This window comes from Paroedura picta, chromosome 4 (assembly GCF_049243985.1).
Source record: "Paroedura picta isolate Pp20150507F chromosome 4, Ppicta_v3.0, whole genome shotgun sequence".
Classification (NCBI taxonomy): Eukaryota; Metazoa; Chordata; class Lepidosauria; order Squamata; family Gekkonidae; genus Paroedura; species Paroedura picta.
Genome location: NC_135372.1, coordinates 72908127 through 72920200, shown reverse-complemented (window position 1 = coordinate 72920200; position 12074 = coordinate 72908127).

Here is a 12074-nt window from a genome sequence, read left to right as displayed (position 1 = left end):
TTAGGGGAACTCCCTGAGATCTCAAAAATTACTTTGTTAATTATCTAAAAGAAAAAGATGCACACTGCAAAATGATCAAATGAGAGTTAAACACATTCCAATAGACAAGAATATTGAAAACACTAGAGGTCAGGGAGGGGGGAGAGAAATATGAGGAAACTAAAACAGAATTGAGGGTGGGATGAGATCTGATGTGACCATGCAGAATTGCTTATTCCCCCAATCCTCATAGCTTCCCCTCCCATTGTGTCCCATTTGCAAGATTCCCAGACTGTTTACTGTTGAAGACTGTGTTACGTGGACCTTTAGTCTGCAAAGCAATTCTTGTTACATGAATTATGCATGGCTTTTTGAGGATTAATTTCACAATTTCTTTTGGAGACAATGGAAAAAACTCAGAAGTCACTAAATGGGTGTGTCCTTGCAATACTCGGTTTCATTATTAGCTCACAAAGCAAATATTTTCAGAACAGTTTCAGAATATGTTTCCAGCTATAAGGTTTCCTGTATCAAGAATTGTATCACCTATCTCTTTGCCCTCCTCCTCTGTCACCTACTGTGTAGATATGAAAAATCAGTGCTTTGCTTTATTAGAGGAGAAACAAAGGGACTCAGTGGACACTACAGCTTCCTCGGTGCTGTTGGAAGGGAGAGGTGCCATTCTTGGAAAAGTTCAGCTTCACAACTGAAGAGGATATGAGCTGCACATCCACTTTTGCAGTTTTCCTCCACCTCCTGACCTCAGACTTAACCCATGTTGATGGAACAGGCATATATTTAAAATATAAACCAACACTTTATTTCATAACCCACTACTTTTCCAGTAAAAAATAAAACAACAATAACAAAACCCCCAACAGCTAAGCATCTTTGATTTGGAAATACTGCAGCAAGTAGAGAAATTCAAACTGCAGCCTGAAACTAGCTTTACTAGTTTGGGGAGAGGAAAGGGAAGGTGACTGAGAACTAGTGTAATTTAGGGCCTCTAAGGACAAGGACAAAGAGCCTCTTGTGGTGCAGAATGGTAAGGCAGCTGTCTGAAAGCTTTGCCCATGAGGCTGGGAGTTCAGTCCCAGCAGCCGGCTCAAGGTTGACTCAGCTTTCCATCCTTCCGAGGTCGGTAAAATGAGTACCCAGCTTGCTGGGGGGTAAACGGTAATGACTGGGGACGGCACTGGCAAACCACCCCATATTGAGTCTGCCATGAAAACGCTAGAGGGCGTCACCCCAAGGGTCAGACATGACTCACTGCTTGCACAGGGGATACCTTTACCTTTAAGGACAAGTTTGGGTAAGTCTACTCAGACGTAAGCCCCACTTTCTCCTAGGAAAGTGTTCCTAGGATTTGTAATAGAACAGGCTTGATTTTGCTTTACATGCCATGTTCCACCTTGCCACCTATTTTTTTAGCTGCTCATCAACTCTAAGAGGGATGCAAAAGGATCTCTGGGTAACTCCCATCATCATATGTACCAGGTTGCCTGCTGGGAAGACCAGGACTCTTAGCTGCCCTTTCCACTTCTGAGGCCTTGCTTCTGTGTGTTGCATAACCCAGCAAGTGAGCATCATGGGAAGAATTTACTGCAGGGTACATCCCCCCCCGCAGAGGAGTACCTGTTTGCCAAGCTCCCTTCCCTGACCTTGGGTCTTCCCCTTGCTGTGGACTAGTGTTTCAAGATGGGGAAACTTGATGTGGGTTAGAGAACCATTCCCAGCTTCAAATGGATAAAGGATTAATTAAAAGAACAAGATTCACAAGCATATATTTAGCACAGCACAGAGTTAAGCAAAATAGTCCAAAGAAATTGGGTGAAACACAAACCCTCTGCTAAAATATACCCTATCTGATGCTAAATATAGAGCAGGCATCTTCCAAGTTTTTATTGCCTGTTTCTCAGCTCACCTGGCAGCCACGTGGTCCAAGATGGCTGCTCACTCATTCTTCATATCAGAGCAACCTCTTACTTCGATGGTCAGCCAATGAAAAAAAGGGGTGGGCAAGGCAGAACAGGGCTTGCAAAGCAAAAGCAGGCCTGTTCTATCACAGGATTGAAGCCATAATGTGAGACTGAGGCATTCATCCAGTCATGCATGGTTCCAATTTTATCTTTGCAATAAACTCACTAGGTAGTTTCAGGTATGCCTCTGGTTCAGCCTCCATCAGTGAAATGGGGACAGTGATACTGACCTCCCTTAAAAGGCTGCTGGAAAGCTTACAAGGGTATGTATGGGAAGCTTTTGAGGCATATTTAAAAGGATTAAAGAACTATTCTTTAATTTGCAGAATATTTGTACTATAATAATATTTATAGACAGCATTCTCCAATCAGAAAGAAAGACCTTAGTACATAATTGAATGATAATGCTGAAATAAACCTCATCTCTTAAAATCCTTCTATGAAACAGAGGGCAAAAATTAATTGCAATTTAATCTTGCAGTTTTTTTCCTTCTGATTCCCTGGTATAGTAAAACAGATGGAAATTAGCTTTCAGACTCCCCCACCTTTTGGCGATTGATACTGTTCATAAAAGCATCACCTCAGAGAATGCAGATCAGCAAGTGTTATAGGATTTCACAGTGCATGGAGAGAGTCGCTTAGGAAGGAGCATTCGACTGAAATGCCTTTCTCTGCAGACAGAAATAAATGCCCTAGGAAGAAAGAAGTGGTCTAAAAGGATAATGATGTGAATACCCCCTGCTGCGAAGAATATGAACAAGCCATTCCTCTACTTTATGTATTTCACTCCATCCAAGCAGCCAATAGGAATTTTGCTCTCTGCCTCTTCTAACGTTTATCTCCTCCTCACCTCAATTAAACTGCAAACAGTTATCTCTAACCCAAGCCCCAAATGCACAGCCATGCTAGATTATGTATGTCACAGCTTCAGTTGAGCCCATACCAAATGAAATGCAATCGTAGACTGAAGCAACAGCAGGCTGTGTTAAGTCCAGTAGCATTCTTCTATGTATTGACTATCTCTTCCCATGTTTCCGGTTCTGTTTTCACCACAGGAGAGAGCCCTTGCCATAGTGAAAATCAGATTATTATACATTTATAATATCAATCATTCCAGATTGGGTAGCAGGAAAATAAAACAAGTGGCATTTTAAGGACCAACACAATACAGCACAAACTTTCATGAGTCAAGGATAATTTCATCAGAAGCATCTAATAAGGCAAGTTCTGATGCACCAGATCTTATGCCAGAAGGAGCCATTGGACTACTAGTGAATACTTCTCAGACAGAATCAATATAGGATTTTGTTCAATGAGTGTGGTCACCCGGCTCTTCCTCCTCAGTCTGTCTTCCCAGAAAGGGCTGCCAACACTAAGCCTAGGCCTTCAAAGAGTCCCTCTGGGATCTCTCTCATTCAGAAGAGCATGTGCTACTTAGAATAGGTCTGCTGCTCTCCAGGACAACCTGGGCCCTTGAGTTTTGAATCTCTAATCATCTGCCTCAGCCACTGGTGGGGGATGGGGGCAGGCTTGCCAGCTCCAGGTTGAGATATTCCTTGAGATTGGTGGTTGGAGCCTGGGGAGGACAGGGACCTCAGTGAGGTACAATGCCCTCCAAAGAATCCATTTTCTCCAGGGGAACTGATCTCTGTAGTCTGGAGATGAACTATAATTCTGGGGGATCTCCAAGTCCTACCTGGAGGCTACCATCCCTGCTTCCAGCTCATAATCTATTCCCTCAGACCCACATCTTCAAACTTTTTATCTGTCTTCCTTGGCAATGTCTTCCAAGTGGCTGGATTTGGTGAGTACAACCTTAGGGTGCTAGTAACAGGCAACTCCCTACTTCAGTCACATTCATTTGCATATGGAATGGCCAGATCCTTGTTAGTCTACATGACAAAAGGATGAAGTCTAAATGGGACAATAGTGTGGCCCGCCCTACTTCCAATCAACACACAGCAGGGAGATTCCAGATAAGCAGAGTGACACTTTTATTGCAATAAAAGGTGACCCCAGCCAAAGTGCCCAGAGGTCCATGCAAAATAATATGACCTCAGCTTTTACAGCAATATATTCCAATTACTTTCTCAAGTGGAAATCACCTTTTGGTTATACCATCTCTATACATGGGTCTTCTACGCAAAATTCCTCATTCCTCATACTATAGTCAGGACTCAAACCCTTGGTCATTGTGGCAGGGTTGGCCTGCCCATTTCTCATACAGTAGCCTCTTCACATGTTGCCCAGTTCTCACATTCTGGTTCACCTTATCTTGCATTTTCCCTAGGATAACAGTCTACAAGATCTATACTGTTCTTCCACAATGGTTACAATTTTGGCTAGTGTCAAGCAAATACTGCAGGTTTATTTATTTATTTATTTATTTATTTGATTTGTATGACCGCCGCTCTCGGAAACCGGCTCGCGGCGGTTCACAATGTTTTAATACAAATACAATATATTAACCATTAAAATTCCCCATTAAAACCCCATTAAAATAATGACTGAGTCACAATGATGGCGATTAAAAAACTATTCCCGTACAGGCCCACTGGATGAGCAGAAGGGAACGGATGGATAATTCCTTGCATTCTGCCTAGCAGAGAACAATGGTTTATAGTCTCTTAACATACTACATGATGGGAAAAGTGCTCCGATGATACCCACATTGTTGTAGCATGGAGCCATAATCACTTTTCACCATTGAAATTGTAAATAGGTTTAGGCACAGCCTGAAGCAATGAGGGAGGAAAACAGCTACACCACTTTGGGACAAATTCCAGGAAGCTCTTTGTGACTCATTAGCAGCCTGGAGACATATTTCCCTCCCTGTTCTTCCATTCTATCAAGGATAACATACACTCTGCCTTGATAATTATTAGAAGTAAGGAACAATGAAGCTAAATCTCTGTACAGTGGGATGGGGTGGGGGGAGAGAAAGACAGTAAAAGTAAAGACAGTTGAGTAAAAATAACAAAACCTACAGGCCAGGGAAGATATAGTCACTGGCCTGCAAAACCCTATCACTCATGCATACTTATGCATGGAAAGTTGCTGAGTGACCTTGACCCAGAAGACGGACATGCTCAGCCTAACCTACTCCACAAGGTTGTTGTGAGGATAAAATTGATGAGATAAGATCATGTAAGCACTTGTGGCGCAGAGTGGTAAGGCAGCCGTCTGAAAGCTTTGCCCATGAGGCTGGGAGTTCAATCCCAGCAGCCGGCTCAAGGTTGACTCAGCCTTCCATCCTTCCGAGGTCGGTAAAATGAGTACCCAGCTTGCTGGGGGGTAAACGGTAATGACTGGGGAAGACACTGGCAAACCACCCCGTATTGAGTCTGCCATGAAAACGCTAGAGGGCGTCACCCCAAGGGTCAGACATGACTCGGTGCTTGCACAGGGGATACCTTTACCTTTAAGCCACTTTAAGTCCTCACTGGTAAGAAAGTCAGGTCAGCACTGCTGGTACTATTAGACCTGTCAGCAGCGTTTGACACAGTTGATCATGAGCTCACTGCCTCGCCGACACCAGTATACAGGGGACAGCCCTCAAATTGCTGATCTCCTTCCTCCAGAGTTGCGGACAGAGGGTAGCAATAGGAGAGTATCTAATTGCCACCAGCTCACATGTAGAGTCCCACAAGGAGAGGTCCTCTCTCCTATCCTATTTAATATTTTCATGCACCCCTTGCTCATCTGGTGTGGAGGTTTAGGCTGGGTTGCCATCGATATGCAGATGACACCCAGATCTTCCTCCTGATGGATGACCACCTTGACGCTCCCCCAGAAGCATTAGCCAGCTGCCTGGAAGCAGTGACAAAATGGCTCAAGCAGAGTTGTCTGAAGGTCAAGCCTTCAAAGACGGAGGTTCTGTGGCTGGGTAGAAAGGGACCAAGCAAGGAAGTGCACCTGCCCACCTTGGATGGTGTGCAGCTCTCAACGGTTCACTCTGCCAGGAACCTGGGTGTGATCTTGGATGCTTCCCTTACAATGGAAGCCCAGGTCACAAAGGTAGTGCGGCTGGCATTTTGCCACCTCTGCCAAGCCAAGCTACTAGTTGCCCTACTTGGTGCCAGAACACCTTGCCACAGTGATCCATGCAACAGTCACTTCTAGACTAGACTTCTGCAACTCGCTCTATGCAGGCTTACCCTTATCCTTGATCCGGAAACTACAACTGGTGCAGAATGCCGCAGCCAGGATTCTCACTCAGACATCATGGAGATCCCACATCCGGCCTGTACTCCAGCTGGCTCCCAACTGAATTCCAGATTAGGCTTAAGGTTTTGGTACTTACTGTCAAGGCCATACACGGTCTGGGCCCCATGTACCTCAGAGACCATCTCTCTGCCTACACCCCCAAAAGAGCCCTATGTGAGGCTGAGAGAGCCCTGATATCATCGCTCAGCCAGAACAGCTGTGGTGAGCCCAAGGTCATGCAGCTGGTTGCCTGTGGGGGGAGTGTGGAATCAAACTCGGCTCACCAGATTAGAAGTCCGCATTCCTAACACGACACCAAGCTGTCTCTTTCAGGTCAGGAAAAATATACTTTCTCAGAAAATAAGCTATTCCTTAAAAGAAAATTTAAAAGATACGGCACTAGCTCATTTAAATAACAGAGCAATATGTCTGGTGGTTTATATGGAGTCTGGTTTTGGGAAAGTAACGTGACTAGAATACCTAGGCATTTATGAGTAGCCAAACTGTGGTTTAAAATAAAAAATCACTGTTTTACTCTGGACTGATTTACAACACAGAGATAAAAATACATTTTATAGATTTTATAGATCTGAGGCACACTGGGAATACAAGGTAAGGACTATAGTATATAAGTCAGACAGTAAACATTTTTCTCCCTATAAAATATGCAAACATTTTCTTTAAAAAAGAGGGAATTAACAATCACTGTTGTAAATATTTGAAGAAAATTATAACACTAAATGGCAGTTTTGTAAATTATAGTAAATTGTGTTATGTCTTCAGATAAATCTGAAATCCACGTTCAGAACTGTAATTTCTGCTAAGTACAGGGTAGTCCCAGAACAAAAAATAAGGTATTTCCCCCAAGTTAATATTAGTATTGCTTACTATTCCTTCAGTCAGTGATTACTTTGTACAATTTCTGAGCAGTAACTCAAGCACATCCCTCAAGGATGGAATTTGGTTTGTGATAATCAAATTAATCCTCTACCCAGGTTAAGAGATAATGGTTATGGTCCAATACACACAGAACACTGGCTATCTGCTAACCATGGTAAGATGTTTGGAAATGTACAGTTTTATGCAGTCCTTTCTCATCTGTGTGAATTCACCCTCTCCTTCATAATCATAATTAAATCTGGTACTGTATTACATCTGCATAGTCACTGTCCATGACTAGGTTTGTATTCAAGATGACCAATGGCTGGTTTACAAACCAGGGTTACAGATAATTGTTAAGTACTGGTGCAAATGTATCAGAGCATGGTAATTAATGTTAACTAGGTTTCAATGCTGGTTATGGAAAGGCTTCTTTACATTCACTTCTATGGAAATCAACCATATTTTGGAATTCATAACTAGAGAAGATACTTTTTTTAAAAGCTGGTATCTGAGTTGTGCAATGATAGGGTAAAATTACTGTCAAAAGACAAAATTACATGCATATATTAGGTCGACATGGATAACCCCACCTCAGGGAAATTGAAATTTCTACTCTACTACATTACCATGCAGTTCTACTCTTCATGATCTTGCTTAGAGTTCGTGCAGGTATATTGAGAAAGCCAAAAAATAATCTGTCTCTAAGCTATCCTATCTCAACTTTTTTACCATTGAGAAGCCCCTGAAAAATTCTTCAGCCAATAAGGATATTTATGACAGGGCTCTTCCCCTTTCCATCCCCTCCTGGCCCATCATTAGCCCATATGTAAATACATACATACATACACACACAAATAATTAATTCCCATCCAATCAGGGAAACCCTTCCAGGGTCATCAAGAAATCAGAGGGTCTGAGAAAGCCTACTGTAAGCAGACAGACATCATTGTGGCTGTGCAACCAACATACACTACAAATTGTTTGCTACAGTGCAGCAAATTTACCAATTCCACTTAGCCTCCTGGGAGCGGAGGTATAAAGAAGCTGAATATAATGTTAAAATGCTATGGATTTTGGATTATGCTGTTAAGGTATGAGAAGCTTGTACTTAGTTGCAAGCTTTTAAAAAAAATAGTAACTAGTTCATATCTATTCTTAGTTAAGATTTTGTGTGTGTGTTTTGGTGTCAAGTCATAGCCAGCTTATGCTGACCTTGCAGAGTTTTCAAGACAGAAGACATTCAGCGGTGGTTTGCCATTGCCTTCCTCTATAGTGGCACTGATGTCTGATGAGATTGGACTAGCACTATCCAGGTCAGGCCAGGGAGGTTTTAACACAGGAAATTTTAAATACCTCAGTAACTTGCATTGATTTTTTCCCCTTGATGATTTAAGTTGCTTTGTTTTAAATCACTCCACCCTCTCTGGGTGTTTATGAGCAAATGGATGTTTCCCACAACTAGATAACGCTTCTCCCAGAGCTCCCTTCATAACGTGTGAGTTGACTGTTTTGAATTCTGCCCAAGTATCACTCAGGAGAGTGCAATGGGTTGAACTGTCAGATGAGGGAAGCCAATTTATTTGCTGGAATGTAGCAGCACGAGTAATGAGAATGGATACTGACAGAGCTGCTTTCATGTAGCAACATCCCTGCCACCAGCTGCGCAGCAGAGAGAAAGAACTCTTGAGAATTCTCAACAATGTTCCTGCTGTGTATGAATGAATAGCAGCACTGGAAAAACTGGTGGAACAGATTTTCAGATTTCCTTGAGTCTCCTGGAAGGAAGTGATACAGAGTGTTAAAATGAGGTAATGGATCTTGGTGCCAGAATCTGGATTATTCCCAAATTTGACTCGCCTACCTATTCTGTACACAATTCAAGGCACCTTTTTCTCTGTGAAAATGCTACATAGCAAGGGGGTTGGTATTTTGTGACATGATCAATCCCATTTCATAGTATATATTACTCATAATATAATGTTGGTCCTTATAGATGCTAGGGGTAAAGCCCGTTGCATTCAGGAATACAATGAGCGCTAGATTGGGGGGTGGGTGGGGATGGCCTCTCCGTCCCCCCAGGACCTGGAAAGGCTGCAGGCAACTCACAGGCAGGGGCAGCTCTCATGTGGCAGGGATCTGCAGCCTTTGAGCCTCAGAGTGAAGAAGAAGGAGGGGTGGTCAGGGGTGGGGGACGGAAGGCGATTGGCTTGCCGCTGGATCCATAGGCAAGCCAGTTGGAGGAGGAGGAGGAGGCACTCAGGGGCGGGACAACCACCCTGATTGGGTGTTAAGCCATGAGACCAGCTCCTTCTCCAAGCCCTGACCAGAAATATTAAATGGAACAGATAATTGTGTGTGTAGGGGATGGGGGTTCTTGGGCCCACACAAACCTTCTTCCAATTATTTGGCTGTTTTTAAATGTTTTAACTGTTTTAATTTTTAACTATTATCAGGTATTTCTCATTCCTACAAACCAGGATTCTGAGGGACAGAACTTTACAGTGCCATCCTGATCTTGAACTTTACAGTGCCATCCGCGGGCGCCACGGACTAAATAAAAGAGTAAGGTGTTCTGGGGCGGGATGTGTCCGGGATGAGGAAGGGTCCGGATTGGACCCTTCCTCATGACAGACAATCGGAGGGACCAATCAGCAGGCGCTTTGCGCCTGCCGATTGGTCTCTCTGATTCCCAGCCCTAGCAACTGCGAGCTGCGCGCAGCACGGCTCGCAGTTGCTCCCGGCCTGACGCCCGAGGGAGCCCCCGGCAATCGCGCGGAGCGCAGCTGCCGGGGGCTCCCTGCCTGGCAGCCTGATGCCACAGAAATAACGCCACCAAGTCGCACAACCCAGCAGCCCACCGACGCCCAACCCAGCTGAGCTGTGGTCATCGGCAGCAGCGGCGACGCGATCGATGCCGGTGCCGTGATTGGAGGCACCGGAAGAGCCGCCATTACTCCCCGCCCTTCCCACCACCCCCGCAAACGCCCCTCAAAGCTCACCACCACCAGCGACCTTCCCCCCCCCCGCTTCCCACTCACCGCCTCGCCGCTTCGCCGCCTCTCCGGCCGGCTCCCCATCACCGCCGCATCCAGCCTGCTTTCCCCGGCGGCCCATCGCCGCCGCCTGCAGCTCCCGAGCTCCTGGGCCTACTCCATTTCACTGCCGCTGCTGGGGCAAGGCCTGCCGATCCATGAGGCCCCCAGCAAAAACCAGGCCACCGCCCACGTGCTCCGCCGCCAACACCCTGCACACAGTGCCATACCACATGCCCGCGAACACAACGGGCCTGCCGCCGCTGCAGCACGACGCCCCTGCAAACTCCTGCCCTCGCCAGCTACTGAACAGCCACCCAAGCCGCAGAAGGAGCCGCCCGCCCTCCAAAATGGCCGCAGACAAAAAAAACCCGCCACGGAGCCGCCACCCGCGCTCTCACTTCATCGCCCACTTCATGAGGCTGCCAGGGAGCCGCCGCAGGAAGCCACGGCCTCTCTTCTCACCTCCTTTCCCTGCCCGCCGACATGACAAGGACGCCGTGGAGCCGCTGCCCGCCCTCGAAAATGGCTGCTCTTACTGGTAAGTTTCCTTCCCTCACGCTGCCCCCGGGACCCCTGCCATACTGCGTGCTGCCCACCATGCGCCACGTCTGCCACCCCTCTCCCTTTCTACCCACTCGCTGGCCCCACAGTGCTCGCAGGGAACACGGGCACTTCCAGGGACCCCTGCCCGCACCCCCAGGAAAGCCGGAGTGGCTGCTAGCGCCCATTGTATTTTTGCTACAATGGGCTTTATTCCTAGTGAAGATATAAAGATCAAAACTTGGGAGAACCCTGAAGAAAGATGCTGGTACTTAATACTGCTGAGTACCACCCCCACCCCCCATCGGAACATTTGCCATGCATATAAGCTTAGTTGTAATCAGGGGTGGTTTATCCATATAGCATGTGCTACAGGCCCTGCACTCCCAGAGGCCCCACACAATGCCTTCCCTCCATGGATGAGGACTTCTCTCCTCTCCCCCCTTTTCCCTCTTTAAGAACATTCAGAACACCACTGTGGGGGTCTCTCTGCCCCTAGTCTGGCTGCTCCCACCAAAACTGTACTTTACTAGAGCCCTGCAAATACTCAAACCACTCCTGGTTGTAATGTAGTAAAAGGTTACAAAACAGTGAATCTTAAATGTGAATCAAAAACTATAGCACAGGAATAATTTTATCTGAGATAGACAAAGATAGGATCACATCCCTCACTCCTACACTGGCATAGCCCAGAAAGATGGGGGCAACCTCAATGAGCTCTCTACCATATTCACCACAGCTGCTCATATATGTCCCTGCCACTGGCTACTACCTTTACATATTGTAATGAACCAACCCTAGGGCTTTAGTGAACTATGTGGTAAGATAAAAATGTTAAAATAAACACAGAAACCTATTTATAGAACTCTCAATCTTCCAAACTTTTGAGTGTTTGGGTACAGATGAACAAGACTGTAAAGCATTCCTAAAACTGCTGGATTCAGTCTCATAAATGCCAAGAGCAAAGGTTAAAATTGTACAAGTGGTTTTATTCTTTCTACAGCATCTGTTCACATGGTCCGAATATTCTTGCGCTGAACTGAAGATGCTCTGCTGGGCAGGCTGATATCTGGAATGAATACAAAACCATACACAAAGACAGACAAAAAAGAAAGAAACTTCAATGCTAAATTGGTAGAAACCTTGTGACCTGCTTTGCTGAACAAAGGTGCCCAAGCACAGACAAAGGAAACAGCAGGAGATCCTTGTTCAAAAAATATTTCAATTGCACATTTTGGTATAATGGATCTTATGCAGAGCACAAAAGCAATCGCTATGGTTTAGGAGTCATCTTGCATTGCTCTTGCAATTCTCTTGTTCCATTACATTCCACTTCAACCAGCAAGATCCCTGCGGAGTTACCTCAGGCAACTGCTGATTAACAAATGCTTCTTGCACTACATTTCTGTTGTATTAGGCTTACCAAAGGCAAGATGCTCTAAGTAATGCACAA